Raw genomic sequence first — 14,865 nt, forward strand, 5'->3', positions numbered from 1 at the left:
ATGAATACGGAGGCAGAAGTCCAGTTTTGGAGTGACCTCTTTTGATAATCGATGTGCACGCTGGCCAAGTCACCTTATTTCCTTGGAGCCCACTTTGCTCACTTATAAAATGATAGCGTTGTGCTAGATAATGTCTGAAAAACCAAACAAAAAACTGTTGGCGTTGAGTCAATTCTGACTCTTGGCAACCCTATGTGTTACAGAGTAGAACTGCCCCATAGGGTTTTCTTGGCTATAATCTTTACGGAAACAGATCACCAGGCCTTTCTTTCGTGGTGCTCATGGGTGGGTTAGAACTGCCAATCTTCAGATTAGCAGGATAATGAAAACCATTTGCACCATCTAGGGACCTTTCAGATAGTGTCTGCAGTCATAATTCTATTTTTCTGTGATAAAGGGGGCACTGTGCAGTCTGTAAGGAGCCCGGGTGGTGCAGTGGTTAAGCACTTGGCTGCTAACCAAAAGGTCGGTGATTCAAACCCACCAGCAACTCCATGGGAGAAAGATGTGGCAGTCTGCTTCTGTAAAGATTTACAGCTTTGGAAACTCTCTGAAGCAATGCTACTCTGCCCTACAGGGTGGCTCTGAGTCGGAATTGACTCAACAGTAACAGTAACGGGGTTTTTGCTGCAGTCTGTTTTGCAGTTTTAGTTCATTGATTAGGTATTTCATCAATGGCTAAAGTCGCTTCAGTGCAAGGATTAGAATAATTATCTTGAAGCTTTGAGCATAATAATTCACTAAAATAAATGAGCCATTTCACACCTCTGTGGCTGCTATCTTTTCCAGCTCTCTTAACAAAAGAACAAATATGCAGCAGACAGCAAATGTACTAATTCACAACTAAAGATTATTTTTGGCAATTAGAAAAGTTAGATACTTCTCCTTTTTTATATATACGTTACATATATAAATATGGGTACATATTTATAAATATATACATGCTGTCATTTGTCATAAAACATGAACACTCCAAACTAAGAAAATTAACTAACATTTATAAAAAGAGCACTGTTGGAGCAATGGTTAAACACTTGTCTGCTAACTGAAAGGTCAGCAGTTCAAACCTACCAGCCGCTCTGCGGGAGAAAGACCTGGTGATCTGCTTTCATAAAGATTACCGTCTTAGAAGCCCTATGGGGAAGCTCTACTCTGTCACATGTGTTTGCTAAGAGTTGGAATTGACTTCATGGCAATTTTTTTTTTAACATTTATAATATTTATTGAACATATACTATGCACTGTTGAAGTCTTTGTATACATTATCAGTAACTTATTTTCATTAATTTTTTCCATTTCCAGTATTAACACCTTCAATAGATTTCTCAAACTAATGGAGGTTGACCAAGTTCATTGCAAATAATCTTGTCCAGCAGGCATAGCTGTTGTTAGAATGTAGGAAAATGATAATTCATAAAAAAGAACTCTGAGTTTGTCGGAACTTTTGGTAGGGGCCTCTCTGGAAATGCAAGAATCTGTTTATGTTATGTTTATGTTGGGGGCGGGGCTCTGTCACCAAATTATTATTATTATTATTTTTTTCGTTTGCAGAGGGAGGGAAAATCTTGGAGATTATGGAGAATGGGAGACATTTCCATCTCTACTGATATCAGAAAAAAAAAAACTCCGTAAGCGATTGTGATATTTGAATCACATATTCTGGAAACAAGTTCTAGAATAATTTTTCATATCACTGAGACAGTTTGGGTATGGTTATTTCTGTCCGGATCATTCTAAAATCCATTTAGAATAGAAATGTCATTAAAAAAAATAAATAACTGGTTGCCATTGAGTCACAACCCTATAGGACACAGTAGAACTGCCCCATACAGCTTCCTAGGCTGTAATCTTTATGGGAACAGACTGCCACATCTTTCTCCCGAAGAGCAACTGGTGGGTTGGAACCGCCAACCTTTTGGTTAGCAAAAGGTTACAGCTTTGGAAACCCTATTGGGCCATTCTACTCTGTCACATGGGGTCACTATGAGTCAGAACTGACTCGATGGCAATGGGATGGGACTGTCATATTCCTGACTCCTTTGGAATTTGTTGGACCCTGTCCCTCTCTGTCCATTTCCACTGTCACGGTCTAACTCAGCAAATCTCCTGTCTCTAGGGGCATTAGTGATTCAGTGTAGAATTCTTGCCTTTCATGTGGGAGACCTGGGTTCGATTCCCAACCAGTGTACCTCATGCATAGCCACCCCCCATCTGTCAGTGGAAGCTTGTGTGCTGCTATGATGCTGAACAGTTTCAGCGGAGCTGCTAGACTAAGACAGACTAGGAAGAAGGGCCCGGAGAACTACTTCCAAAAGATCATAGCCATTGAAACCCCTATAAATAAAGCTTTGGAAAAGGAAGGTGAGAACGGCTGTACAACTTGGAGGATGGAATCAATGTCACTGAATTGTATATGTAGAAATTGTTGGCCTGGTGTATATTCTGCTGTGTTTATTCTCAACAACAACAAAATAAAATAAACATAATGCTACAGATTAAATGCAGAAGCAGATGTGAGAATTGGCTTGTCTTCTGTTAAGTCAGACTTTGAAGAAATTTGCAAAAATGTAAAACAAGTCACTCTTCTCACTTTTTTTTTTTTTTTGCTTTGGAAAATATGTTATTTAACATGTCAAGTGTTTATAGCTGTCATTTTTAGACGAATAGACAAAATATTTTTTAAAAAACACTTTATGGAGCACAGTTCTACTCTGAAACACATGGCATCGCCATGACATCGACTTTACGACAACTGGTTGGTTGGTACTTTTTTTATTTCCAGCCTCAGGCCTTTCCATTTATTAGACCTGTTGCCATCGAATCGGTTCCAACTCATGGCGACCCCATACGACAGAAGAGAGCAGCCCCATAGGGGTTTCTAGGCTGTAATCTTTATGGGAGCAGATCACCCGGTCTTTCTCTCACAGAGACACTGGTGGGTTAAACTCCTGACCTTTGGGTTAGCAGCCGAGCACTTCACCACTGCACCACCAGGCCTCCTTTTCCACTTATTATTTCCACCTAATTTCTTATCCCCAGGCCATGTCCACCGTTCGTTCTGCATTCGAACATATTACTTTGTATACATCTCCTCTTGAGGGCGTATCTGTGACTGAGCACAGAATCTGTGATTCTACATCTTGAAGACAGGGCGGTCAGGGTACCCAGCGACTAGATAGAGGCAAACATGGGTGAAGGTTTGGAAGGACTCTGGGACTCCCATGCGGAGGCTGCTCTAGTGTTAAAGTGGTATTTACTTTTCAGCATAGAAAAATCTCCTCACAGTATTTTCCCAGCACACAATAAAAAAAATGCTATATTGACACAAATGAATATATCTTAATTAAGCTTAGACTGCAGTAGGAATTAATTTTCCAATGGTGTTTGGAAATCAGAGAAATGGTTGAAAAGAACAGTGGATAAATGAATGTGACTAATAACTTCCAACATACAAGGAAGGGGACAGAAATTTGTGATGGGAGACCTCAGAGTGCTGGCTTTGCACGCCCACACGCTATGTGATTCTAGGTAGGATTAGAAAAGTCAAATTCTGTAGCCCCCAAATAGTATAAAATGGTAGGAACAGCTGACTGGTAAATAGGTTAGTCCAAAAGATAGCTCCCAACTGCCTTCTGGCCAAAAACCAAACCAAACCCCTTGCCATGGAATTGATTCTGACTCACAGCGACCCTATGGGACAGCGTAGAACTGCCACATAGGGTTTCCAAGGAGCGGTTGGTGGCCCCTTACCAAAGAAGTTTGCCTACCCTTGACCTACACAATCTAAAACTATGGTAATTGAACTAGAAAACCTGTCCAAACTCATTGCTCTCCAGTCGATTCCAGCTTATAGCAACCCCAGTTAACAGACTAGAACTGCCTCATAGGGTTTCCAGGGTTGTAATCTTTACGCAAGCAGACTGCCACATCTTTCTCCCATGGAGCAGCTGGTGGGTTTGAACCGCAGACTTTTCGGTGAGCAGAAGAATGCTTAACCAGTGCACCACCGGGGCTCCTCACTGGACTAGAAGTACCTTTAATATGCTCTCTACCGTGGGGACTACAGTGTAATTGGAGATACTATTTCCTGAAATGAGTGAGGAACCCAGGCCTCCCAAGAGTCCTTCCTACCTAGGGGCAGACCCCTTGTTGTAATCTGCCTTTGGGTTGGTCCTGCTTCATACTGACCGCATGTGATGAAGTGGAACTGCCAATTAGGGTTTTCTTGGTTGTAATCTTTATGGGAGCAGACAGCCAGGTCTCTCTCCCGTGGATCAACTGGTGGGTTTGAACTGTTGGCTTTTTGGTGAGCCGCTGAGCACTTAACCATTGTGCTACCAGGGCTAGGACTAGGGCCTGGCATCTGCTATCTAGCTAAGGAAGCAGTAATCTCTCGTTAGCAAGGAAGGTGACAAGCTCATCCCGGTTCACTCCTGACTGTACCGGTTTTAAAATGAAAAGATGACATTCCGGGAAATCCCTCAGCCCTGAGCAGACCAGAACAGCTAGTCACCCTAAGATGCAGAGGCTAGAACAGGATGTATCAGGAGCAGACCGATTTGGGTGGAAATCCCACTTCTGTACCTTCATGCTGTGCAGCCCTGGGCAAGTTACTTAGTCTCTCTGAGCAGCAGTTACTTTATCTATGAATTGGGACAAATTCTATCTGGAGGAGTTGTTGTAAAGATTAAAGGAGATTATGCACAGAAAGAGCCTGGCACATAACACCCGGGTCCTAAATACTGGTTCCCTTCCTACCCTCTTGGAGCCATGGGGTGAATTTTTTTACTCAATCTACAAACTTTTTTTTCATAAAACTATCAGAAGGAAGTTTTTAAAAATACCTTTACTATGCCTTTCATTTTCTAATGATGTCATTTCTTTTTCCCTTATCAGTACATACCCTAAAAACTTGCTTTGCAGTGGGGGAAGTAGCCCACACTCATTCAGTTGGCTGATTTTCAACTCAAAAACTGCATCATGTTTTAGAGGGCTAGAGAAAAATCGAAGGAGCCCTGGTGGCGCAGTGGTGAGGCACTTAGCTGCTAACTAAAAGGTCAGTATTGGAATCCACCAGAGGCTCAGCGGGACAAAGGTGTGGCCGTCCGCTCCCATAAAGATCACAGCCTTGGAAACCCTACGGGGAAGTTCCACTCTGTCCTATAGGTTAGCTATGAGTAGGAGTTGACTCGATAGCAATGCGTAGAGACAAATTCTTGATTGTTTTGTCCAACTATGAATACATTCCAGAAAGGTTCTCTCTGTCCAGCTAGTTAAAGTGGCTCATGAAGCCCCTGGTTCACGGCCAGATGCAGAATTTCTGGGGAACGAGGGCCAGGGACCCTTCCCCATCTGTACATCGTGCCTCTACTGGAAATGGCGAAAGGGAAGTTGCTAGAGCCTGAGAGTGCTACCTTATTCGTGACTCATCTGATGGAGCGGGTATGACCCGAAGAGCTGAGTGGACCAACGCGCTCATTAATTTTTTAAAGAACGTTAGTGACTGCCACATCTTTCTCCCGTGGAGCAACTGGTGGGTTTGAACTGCTGACCTTTCACTTAGCAGCCAAATGCTTACTACTGCACCACCGGGGGGCCTTAATACACATATGCAGACCAAGAACCCAAACCCACTGCTGTTGAGTCATTTCAACTCGTAGTGACCCTATAGGACACAGGGTAGAACTGCCCCCATGGGGACTCCAAGTCTATAATCTTCACAGAAGCAGACTGTCACATCTTCCTCCCATGGAATACACAGGCATGGTTGTACAAATCTGACAGCAACCTCCCTGTCTTCAAAAGTTCCCAAGAACCCCAAGGGGATGAGGCAGCACCAACTTCATTGTGATGACCAGCGTTTTGACTGAACACATCCAGTTTGCTAGCAAATGCACAGGGTGGAATTCAATAATGTGTACACCTGTAGTAATTTGTATTCTAAATGACACATACAATCCAAGCTGGTCCCCAACAAATTCAATTTACTTTAGGCTCTGGCTATATGAGTTTGAAGAATCAAATATTTACTAAGTGAATTAATCAAATCAACCCCAGCTATTAACATTTTTACTTAATATCCAGTTGATAGAACAGAATTAAATAATGTGTACTCCTGTGGTAATTTATCATCTAAAGGGTTCAAAATACACTTGCAGTCAGGGCCTGTGACCAGCAAATTCAATTTAATTTAGGCTATGATCATATGATTTTAAGGAATCAAACTTTATACTGAATTAATTGGTCAAATCAGTCAATATGTATACACTTAGTGCAAAAATCATCACACCGGTTATTTGGCTGATTTGAATGGCTAACACAGCAAAACAAGTCATATTGTTAGCTCAGAATACATCCTACTTCAGTCTTATCTAAACTGTGAACATCTGTTTGCGTTTTTGCTTGGGACAATACCAAAAAGCATTGCTTTGCAAACTCGGTTAAGACCTCCAAAACTCAGGCCACTCCCTAGATCAATTAAATCAGAGTCACCAGCAACGGGACAGAGGCATGAGTAATTTTTAAGCTCCCCAGATGATTACAATATTCAGACAAGTTTGGGAACCACTGTCATAAAGTTAAGGAGACCTGGTGGGGCAGTGGTTAAAGCGATCGCCTGCTAACGGAAAGGTCAGCAGTTCAAAACCACCAGCGTGCTCCGTGGGAGAGAGATGTGGCAGTCTGCTTCCGTAGAGATTTACAGCCGTGGAAACCCTATGGGACAATTCTACTCTGTCCTTATACGAAATCGACACAAAGGCCATGGGTTTCGGTTGGGTCATAAAGTTGGAGTTCTGGTGGCGCAGTAGTTAAGCGCTCAGCTGCTAACCAAAAGGTCAGCAGTTTGAACCCACCAGCCCACTCTGCGGGGGAAAGATGTGGTTAGCCTGCTCACGTAAAGATTACAGCCTTGGAAGCCCGACGGGGCAGTTTTACTCTAACGGTCTCTATGAGTTGGAATCAACTTGAGGGCAGTGGGTTTGAGTCATAAATTTCAAATAATTAGGAATTAAGCTACTGTACTATCTTTTGCACTTTTGCATTAAGGTGGAAGCCCAAGTTTGAGAAGAAAAAAAAAAGGATGAGACTTTGCAATAATAAAATAATAGTAGTTATTATAAGCCAATAATGTAATTATATGATTTCTCATTATTATAAAAAATAATAGCCAAAAAACCATCTATATGAGACCAAAAGATCAACAATTACCCTAAAGCAAAGAAAAGAAGATAAGAGGGCAGAGAAGCTAGAGTACTGGAAACAGAATGACCAGAACGCAATTAAGGAGAATGTTGACATGTGAAAAATGTAACTCATGCCACTGAACAATTTGTGTAGAAACTGTCAAAAAAATGAAAACAAACCAAACCCATTGCCGCTGAGTCGATTCCGACTCATAGCAACCCTGTGAGAACCGAAATTGCTATGTAAACTTTCACCAAAAACACAATAAAATATTATTTAAAAATAATAATAGCCAACTGTTTATTGAGTTCTTACCAAGTTCTCTGCACTGTGCCAGGCATTTCACATGAGTTTTTTAAATTAAATTCTCACACATACCAGTGAAACCTTATGAAGTCACCGTGATTATTAAGCCCCCTTTTATATACTACAGATAAGGACATCGGGCCACAGAGAGGCGAGGTACCTACCAAGGACACTGACTCTCTGGTGGTAGAGTCAGTGTCAGCCCAAAGGCAGTCTGAATCCAAAGTCTGAGCTTGAATTACTGTTAACAACCAGTGACTTAAAATTCAGTGCTGCTTTAGTTCTTTGGACTTTGCTGTCTTATCTCTTTGGGGCATTGGTTTATTTCACTTTTGTTTGTTTCCGGATGCCGGGACCTCTCCAAACAGAACATGAAAGCGATTTCTGACACCCCCGGGAGAGAGTAGGCCTGTCTTTATGGATGTAATAGGCAGAGGAGTTAGTACCCTGCATTAAGATCTCATTCTCTCTCAGGGGAGTTTCTGGCAGACTAAAAACACTCTTAGGCAACAGCAAGCAAACCTGAACAAAACACCCACCTGGAGAAAATCTGTATATTTGCTGAAGATTCTTTAAAACATAATTTAAAAGGAGCGAGAATATGATTCTATTTCCTATTCACTGCAAGTGTTGTTATTTCATAAAATCTTCAGGTTCGATCTGTCAGCCTGTATAAGTTTGTTTAAAAAGTATTTTTTGAAGGAGGCCCCTTAAGTCGTTGTGCCTTCCAGTTGATTCCGACTCATAGCGACCCCGTGTGACAGAGCACAACTGCCCCATAGGGTTTTCTAAGCTGTAATCTGTATGGAAGTAGATCACCAGGTCTTTTCTCCTGTGGAGCCTATGAGTGGGTTCGACCCACCAACCTTTGGGTTAGCAGCCTAGCGCTTAACCAAGCACCTTAAGTATCGTGTTAAATACCCACTGAAGTCTTAACATTTAAATTATAAACATTTAAGGTTTTTGTTATATAACAAAAAACAAGCTAAAACAAAAGGAAGAGGAAAATACAGTGTAATGTCACAGTCATTTGCACCAGTTTCCTGTGTACAATTATGGTACTGTACACTCATTTCTGAATCCTGTCTCCTTTCTCCTTTTCACAGAAGAGCTGACACAGGAGCTAAAACGGCCCCCAGATACTCCCCCAGGACTGAGCTAAGGGTCAGAGCAGGAGCTGGACCATCTCAGCAGGCCCATGCTGTCTTTCCGCCCACTTACCTCAGGAGAGCAGTTTTTCTCCTCAGAGCAGGCCGTCAGAAACCCAACCGCCAGACAAGGAAGGAGGGACGGCTCCTTCCTGTACCTCACCAGGCTGATTCCCATCTGAGATGAACCAAGAGCCCTGCCAGGCTGCTCAGGGCCTAAGGGGTCCCAGGTACCCCCAGTACCAGGCAGAGGCACCACAAGAAGCAAGTCCATGTGCTCAGAGTCAGTGCTGCTGGGCCTCCCTGTCCCTGGGTGCTACCACACACCCTGCAAATGGACCTCCTGGGACCGAACCTCAGACACTTCAAGCAGAGGGAGGCCTTGGGAGGCCAGCTCTCCTTCCCGCCTGTCCCTCCCCACCTCCCTTTGGGGAGAACATGACTGGGGTGTGCATGAGCCTGGCCCCCACCTCTGTTCTAACTATGCGGTAGAGCAAGCAGGCGGGTTTTCATTTCCTTTTAGGCTTCCTTCTTTAAAGACAAGTTTCCCATGGTGTTTTATAAATAATTCTCTCTCTCGCTCTCTTTTTTTTTTGCAGTTAGAAATGTGGTCAAAAGAGAATGCGAATCTTGTAACTAGCAGAAAACTCCGGAGAAAAATATTTTAAGGAGATAAAGTAAAACGACTGAACAAAATTCTGAGGCAAAGGCTGTGGCACCAAGAACACAGAGAGGTGGGTTTTCATCTCAGAAGTGGTTTTTGTTTGTCTGTTTTCCTCAGATAGTCCCGTCACCCTCAGTTTCCCTGTCTGTGCACAAGAGGCAACTGTTGTTGCTAGCCTAGCTCTGAGGCAGTCTTGAGGTTAAATTGAAAACATTTAAGGGCACGTGCGCTTTCCTTCCTCATCTGCCCTCCACCCTCATGTACTCACAAACAAGAAAGTAAAAGCGGTGATTTGCACTAGTGAGTTGGCCTGACTCACGGAGGGTTCTGTGAGGCTGCTCACAAGGGCTTGAGGAGGCCCTCGGCCTGGCCCCGGCTCCCATGGTGGCAGCAGCCAGGCAAACGCTGGCAAGCTTCCCGGGCAGTTACCTCCAGCTGCAGCTGTCAGTGCTATTTGCAGCTCTCCACATCCTGAGAGCTGGATACAGAGGCCTGCCTGCTCCTTGGAGGGTGTGAGTCAAAAACAGAAGCAGAACGGTGAGAGGTTGTTGACTGGAACAAATGGGAAAACAGACAGGGTCTTCCTGGACCAGAAAAGGCCCAAGGAAGTTTGAAATGTTGACCTGCCTGGTCCTGAGGAGCCGTGTGCTTGGGCTGGCCGTGGGTCACTGAACATTAGCCAGCCACCATTCCCAGTTCAAGCCAACTGAAGTAGAATAAGCAGGCGGAACTACTAATAAAATTTGAAAATGAACTCACTTCCTGCTATTATCCATCTCCTCAGAGCGGCCTTTCCAGACTTTGTAAGTAGCCCACCCCAAACCAGTCACCCTCTATCGCATTACCCTGTTTTATCATCTTCGTGGCTGTTAGCAGCATCTGCAATTACCTTTCATACAAACAGTGAAATATGCGAGAGCCGAAACTTGACGGGGCTGCCTTGTTTTTCCGAATCTCACAAGCTTTCTGCCTTTGACAGGGTGCAGGCAACCACTTTTTTTTATAGCTCTCTATTTTTTTTTTTATTAGTGGACTTATTTGAGACTTCCTTCTCTGACGGCCTTCCACCTTACACAGGTTCCAGATTTTGCAGGTTTTACGGTATTTGTTTACTTGTTTATTGTTTAGTGGTTAAGTGGTATGGCTGCTAACCAAAAGGTCGGCAGTTCGAATTCACTAAGTGCTCCTTGAAAACCCTATGGGGCAGTTCTACCCTGTCCTTTAGGGTCGCTATGACTTGGAATTGACTCGACGGCAACAGGTTTGGTGTTGGTTTGGTCGCCGTTAAAATACAAGCTCATAAAAATTCCGTGGTCTGTTGTTACCACTGAGCCGCCAGTGGCAAGAACCGACGGCTCATTTGTACATAAATGAGTAAGTTTAGTATTCGTAGTTGTGGTTAGCTGCTGTCCAGTCAGCCCTCCAACTCATGGCGACCCCATGTACAATGAAATGAACCGCTGTCCCGTGCTGCACCATCGCCATGGTCAGTTTCCCAGTCTGCTTAGTCTGGAGGCTCCATTGAAACTCATTCAGCTTCACAGCAATGTGCAAGCCTCCGCTGACAGAGGGGCAGTGGCTACACGTGAGGTACATTGGTTAGGAATCTAACCCAGGCCTTCCGGAAGAATTCTGCCACCACCACTGTTGCTACTTATTAAACAGCTCCTTTTGTGGAATCAATCAAGTAGTTGGATTTCTCAACTTTATGTTTGAAGAAGGTGTTGTTACCAGCCTATGAAGAGAAACTAGATTTATTTGGGATTAAGGAAATTAATTCATCCTGGGTTCATATATTTTCCAATCCATAGTGTAGGATCTGGCTAAATATTGGTAGGCTTTACCATTTCTTTTTATGATGGATGTTACTTGTCATTATTTAATGTAATCTCATAAACGTCATTTAAAGATTAAATTATAGGGTAACTAGAAAGCTACAATAATATGACCTTAAACATAATATAGAGGAAGATTTTCATGTAATACTTGGTTAAAATAAGAAATTTGAGAAACCAAATTCAATTCAATTTAGCAGGTTTTGATTTAGTGACAGATCCAATGTAGTCTGTGGTATTTAGTAGAAATTCAGTCTATAAACAAAGATTTAGTAGCATTATGAAATTACTTTTATGTACTCATGAAGCTGAAGGATTTAACTCTCAAAGCAAATGTTCTCTAAACCTAAATATTTTATTCTTAAGAAGAAAACCAGCTGAAAAGAAAAAAATCATGTCAGAAGTGACAGTCATTTCGATACCGTTATCCACACCCGGTGAAAATTATGATATTGTCTGGACATATTAGTATCCGTCCTTCCCAAGGTCTCAGAGTTCACAATTTATTCTCCTGTAAGTGTAATGAAATGTCCACATTTTTTCCTAGCATTATATCAGATCCCTCCAGGCAACAAGGTAGTAGGATATGTCAACCTGTTTCTAGAAATGACTTGCAACCTGTTCATGTTAAAATGTGTAGTTTGCCACAGAGGATAAAATAAATTTAGTCATGAAGCATTTAGTTATGACCTCCTAGGATCACTGGGGAGCCCTGGAAGCACAGTGGTTAAAGCACTCAGCTGCTAATTGAAAGGTTGCCTGGTGGTTGGAATCTACCAGCCCCTCCGCAGGAGAAAGATGTGGCAGTCTGCTTCCATGAAGTTTTACAGCTTTGGAAACCCTATGGGGGCAATTCTGCTCTGTCCTATAGAGTACTATCAGCCAGAATCGACTCAGTGGCACTGGGCATGGGTATGACCACTGGTGGCGCAGTGGTTAAGTGCTCAACCATTAACCAAAAGGTCAGCAGTTTGAACACACCAGTCGCTTAGCAGGAGAAAGATGTAGCAGTCTGCTTCTATAAAGATGTACAGCCTTGGAAACCCTATGGGGCTATTCTACTCTGTCCTGTATGGTCACTAGAGTTGGAATTGACTCAATGGCAATGGGTTTGGTTTTTTGGTTTTTATGACAGGAGCTCTCATGGAGCAACAGCTAAGTGCTTGGCTGCTAACCGAACGGTTGGCGGTTCAAACCTGCTCAGTGGCTCTGTTGGAGAGAGACCTGGAGATCTGCTCCCGTAGAGGTTTCGGCCTAGGAAACCATATGGGGCAGTTCTACTCTGTCCCATAGGGTTGCTATGTGTCAGGAATCAACCCACAACGATGGGTTACGGTTCATATCTAATCTTTCGAGTTGCTGTTGTCAATTTGATCCCATATAGACAGTTCCTAAAAAAGCATAATGCTTAAGGCAGACATTTTATTACTAGTTAAGCTAAACTATTATTTGGCTTAAAGAAGACTTCAGGGGATATTTTTGTTTTACGATTTAAAGGTTCCCTCAGAGCAATAGTTCCAGGAGTTCGTCCAGCCTCCATGGCTCCAGAAAGTCTGAATTTCATGAGAATTTGAAATTCTGTTCTGCATCTCCCCACTTTTTTAATAGAAAGTGGAAAATAAGAATCTTGTGCCCAAGGACTTTAACTTGAAGACAGTGTGCCAAGGGTTGGGGAACTGAGAATCCACCTTCACTACCTACAGAATTTTGGAGGCTAGAGGGGAAAACTTCAGAAAGAAAAGAAAAGTCTGTCATCCATTGCTGGTGGGAATGTAAAATGGTGCAGCTGTTGTGGAAAACAGTTCAGTGGTTCCTCAAAACGTTAAGTATAGAACCACCTTATGACCCAGCCATTCCATTCCTACATGTCTATCCAAGAAACTTGAAAGCAGCAACTCAAACAGATACTTGTACACCGATGTTCACCGCAGCACTATTGGCAATAGCCAAAAGGTGGATACAACCCAAGTGTCCACCAACAGAGGAATGGATAAATAAAATGTGGGTATACATACAATAGACTATGACTCAGCTGTAAAGAGAAATGAAGTCCTGATACATGCTACCACACGGGTGAACCTTGAAAACATCATGCTGAGTGAAATAAGTCTGTCACAAAAGGACAAATATTGTATGATCTCGCTTATGTGAAGTAGCTACAGTAGGTAAGTGTATAGAGACGGAAGTTTTAGTGATTGCCAGGGAGGGGAAAAGGGGGACGATGCTTATGAGTGAGGGAAAAATTGGGGAATGAATAATGACGATGAACGTAATTAATGTCCCTGAACTGTACCTGCAAAGACTTGAAATGCCAAACGGTTTGTTACATATATATTTGTTACAATAAAAATAAATTTCATCAAAAAAAAAAAAAACCCTGAAGAATGTACAATGTCACTGGATTGTACATGTAGAAACTGTTGAAATGGTATATCTTTGGCTATGTATATGTTCACCAAAATTTAAAAAAAAAATTTTTTTTTTTTAAATAATCAAATACAATTTTAAAAGCCTGCCCCAGCCATTGGTCCTATTAGAGTGACCATTGAGATGTTTGTGGGTCCAAGAGATCCTGGGTTCAGGGTTGTGATCAATTTCTCATACCACTTTCCTCAGTGACCACAGGCATCGTTTCACTGGCTGTGGCCACCAAGGAGTTTGGGGTTGGGCTGAGTCATGGACGGTGACAGAGGGACAGGGACTGGTGGGGTGAGCGGAGCTTACCGGAGATGAAAGCTGAGACTGGGATCAGCCTCATCACAAAATTACACGTCAGGAATCGAACTCATTACCTGAAGGGATTTTTTCATCCCTTGGACTGTCTCTCTCTTAAGGAAAAAGCATTTGAGCTTTTGCCCTGTTTTTACCTTTGTTGTTAAGTTGAAATCATGGTAACAAATGTTAAGTTAGTGAGAGGATAACGTTTATATGGCAAAACCGTACATTGAATGGTACAATATCAGGTACTGGTAGCAGCCAAATTTTGGTGAATAAAATTTATTTTAAAATCCTCTTTTTTTAAAAAAATATCAAAGGGCTTCTTCATAACTAGAACAAATGTTTTCTGTGTAAACTGAGATTGCAACTATAGTTTTGACTAGCTTTACCATGAAGATGTTTCGTTAGTTTATTCTCCCTTTAATGGTCTGAAGCGATGCCAGGTAGGTTTTGTTTTATATTTTTACCTAAAATTGGTCCTGAGAAAGAATCTGGAGTAGATGATAAGAAAATGATTGTCATCTGGCAATTTCCATCACTCACCTAACTGCCTTCCCCTGTCAAATTAAAGAGACAAGAAACTTTAGGGAGACCAGCATTCCAGAGCCCTTGGGAGGAAGAATGGAGCCCTGGTGGAACAGTGGTTAAGCACTTAGCTGCTAATTGAAAGATCAGTGGTGTGAACCCACCAGCGGCTACAAGGGAGAAAGACATGGAGATCTGCTCCAGTAAAGATTACAGCCTTGGAAATCCTATGGGACAGGTCCACTCTGTTCTACAAGACCACTATGAGTCGGAATTGACTCAACAGAAACTTGTTTGGGAGGAAGAATAACAATTTTATGAATTCCTCTGTGTGTGTGTGTGTGTGTGTGTGTACGCATTAGGTGAAAGTTTACACAGCAAATTAGTTTCCCATTCGATAGTTTGTACAAAAGTGTTCCATAACACTGTTTTCATCCCCCACAATCCTGCCTTCTCATCTTTGCTTTGGGCAAATGTTGCCCTT

The 14,865-nt window shown here is 42.5% G+C and overlaps 1 protein-coding gene across 1 annotated transcript in view; it reads right to left on the reverse strand.

Moving 5' to 3' along the window:
- Positions 1 to 9,125, reverse strand: part of KATNAL1 (katanin catalytic subunit A1 like 1) — a 306,368-nt gene extending 297,243 nt beyond the window's left edge. Inside the window, exon 1 of the mRNA XM_049867864.1 lies at positions 8,713 to 9,125. The gene's annotated coding sequence lies outside the window, so the exon portion shown is untranslated. The remainder of the gene's footprint in view (positions 1 to 8,712) is intronic.
- Positions 9,126 to 14,865: the final 5,740 nt, after the last annotated feature.

This window comes from Elephas maximus, chromosome 23 (genome assembly GCF_024166365.1).
Source record: "Elephas maximus indicus isolate mEleMax1 chromosome 23, mEleMax1 primary haplotype, whole genome shotgun sequence".
Classification (NCBI taxonomy): domain Eukaryota; kingdom Metazoa; phylum Chordata; class Mammalia; order Proboscidea; family Elephantidae; genus Elephas; species Elephas maximus.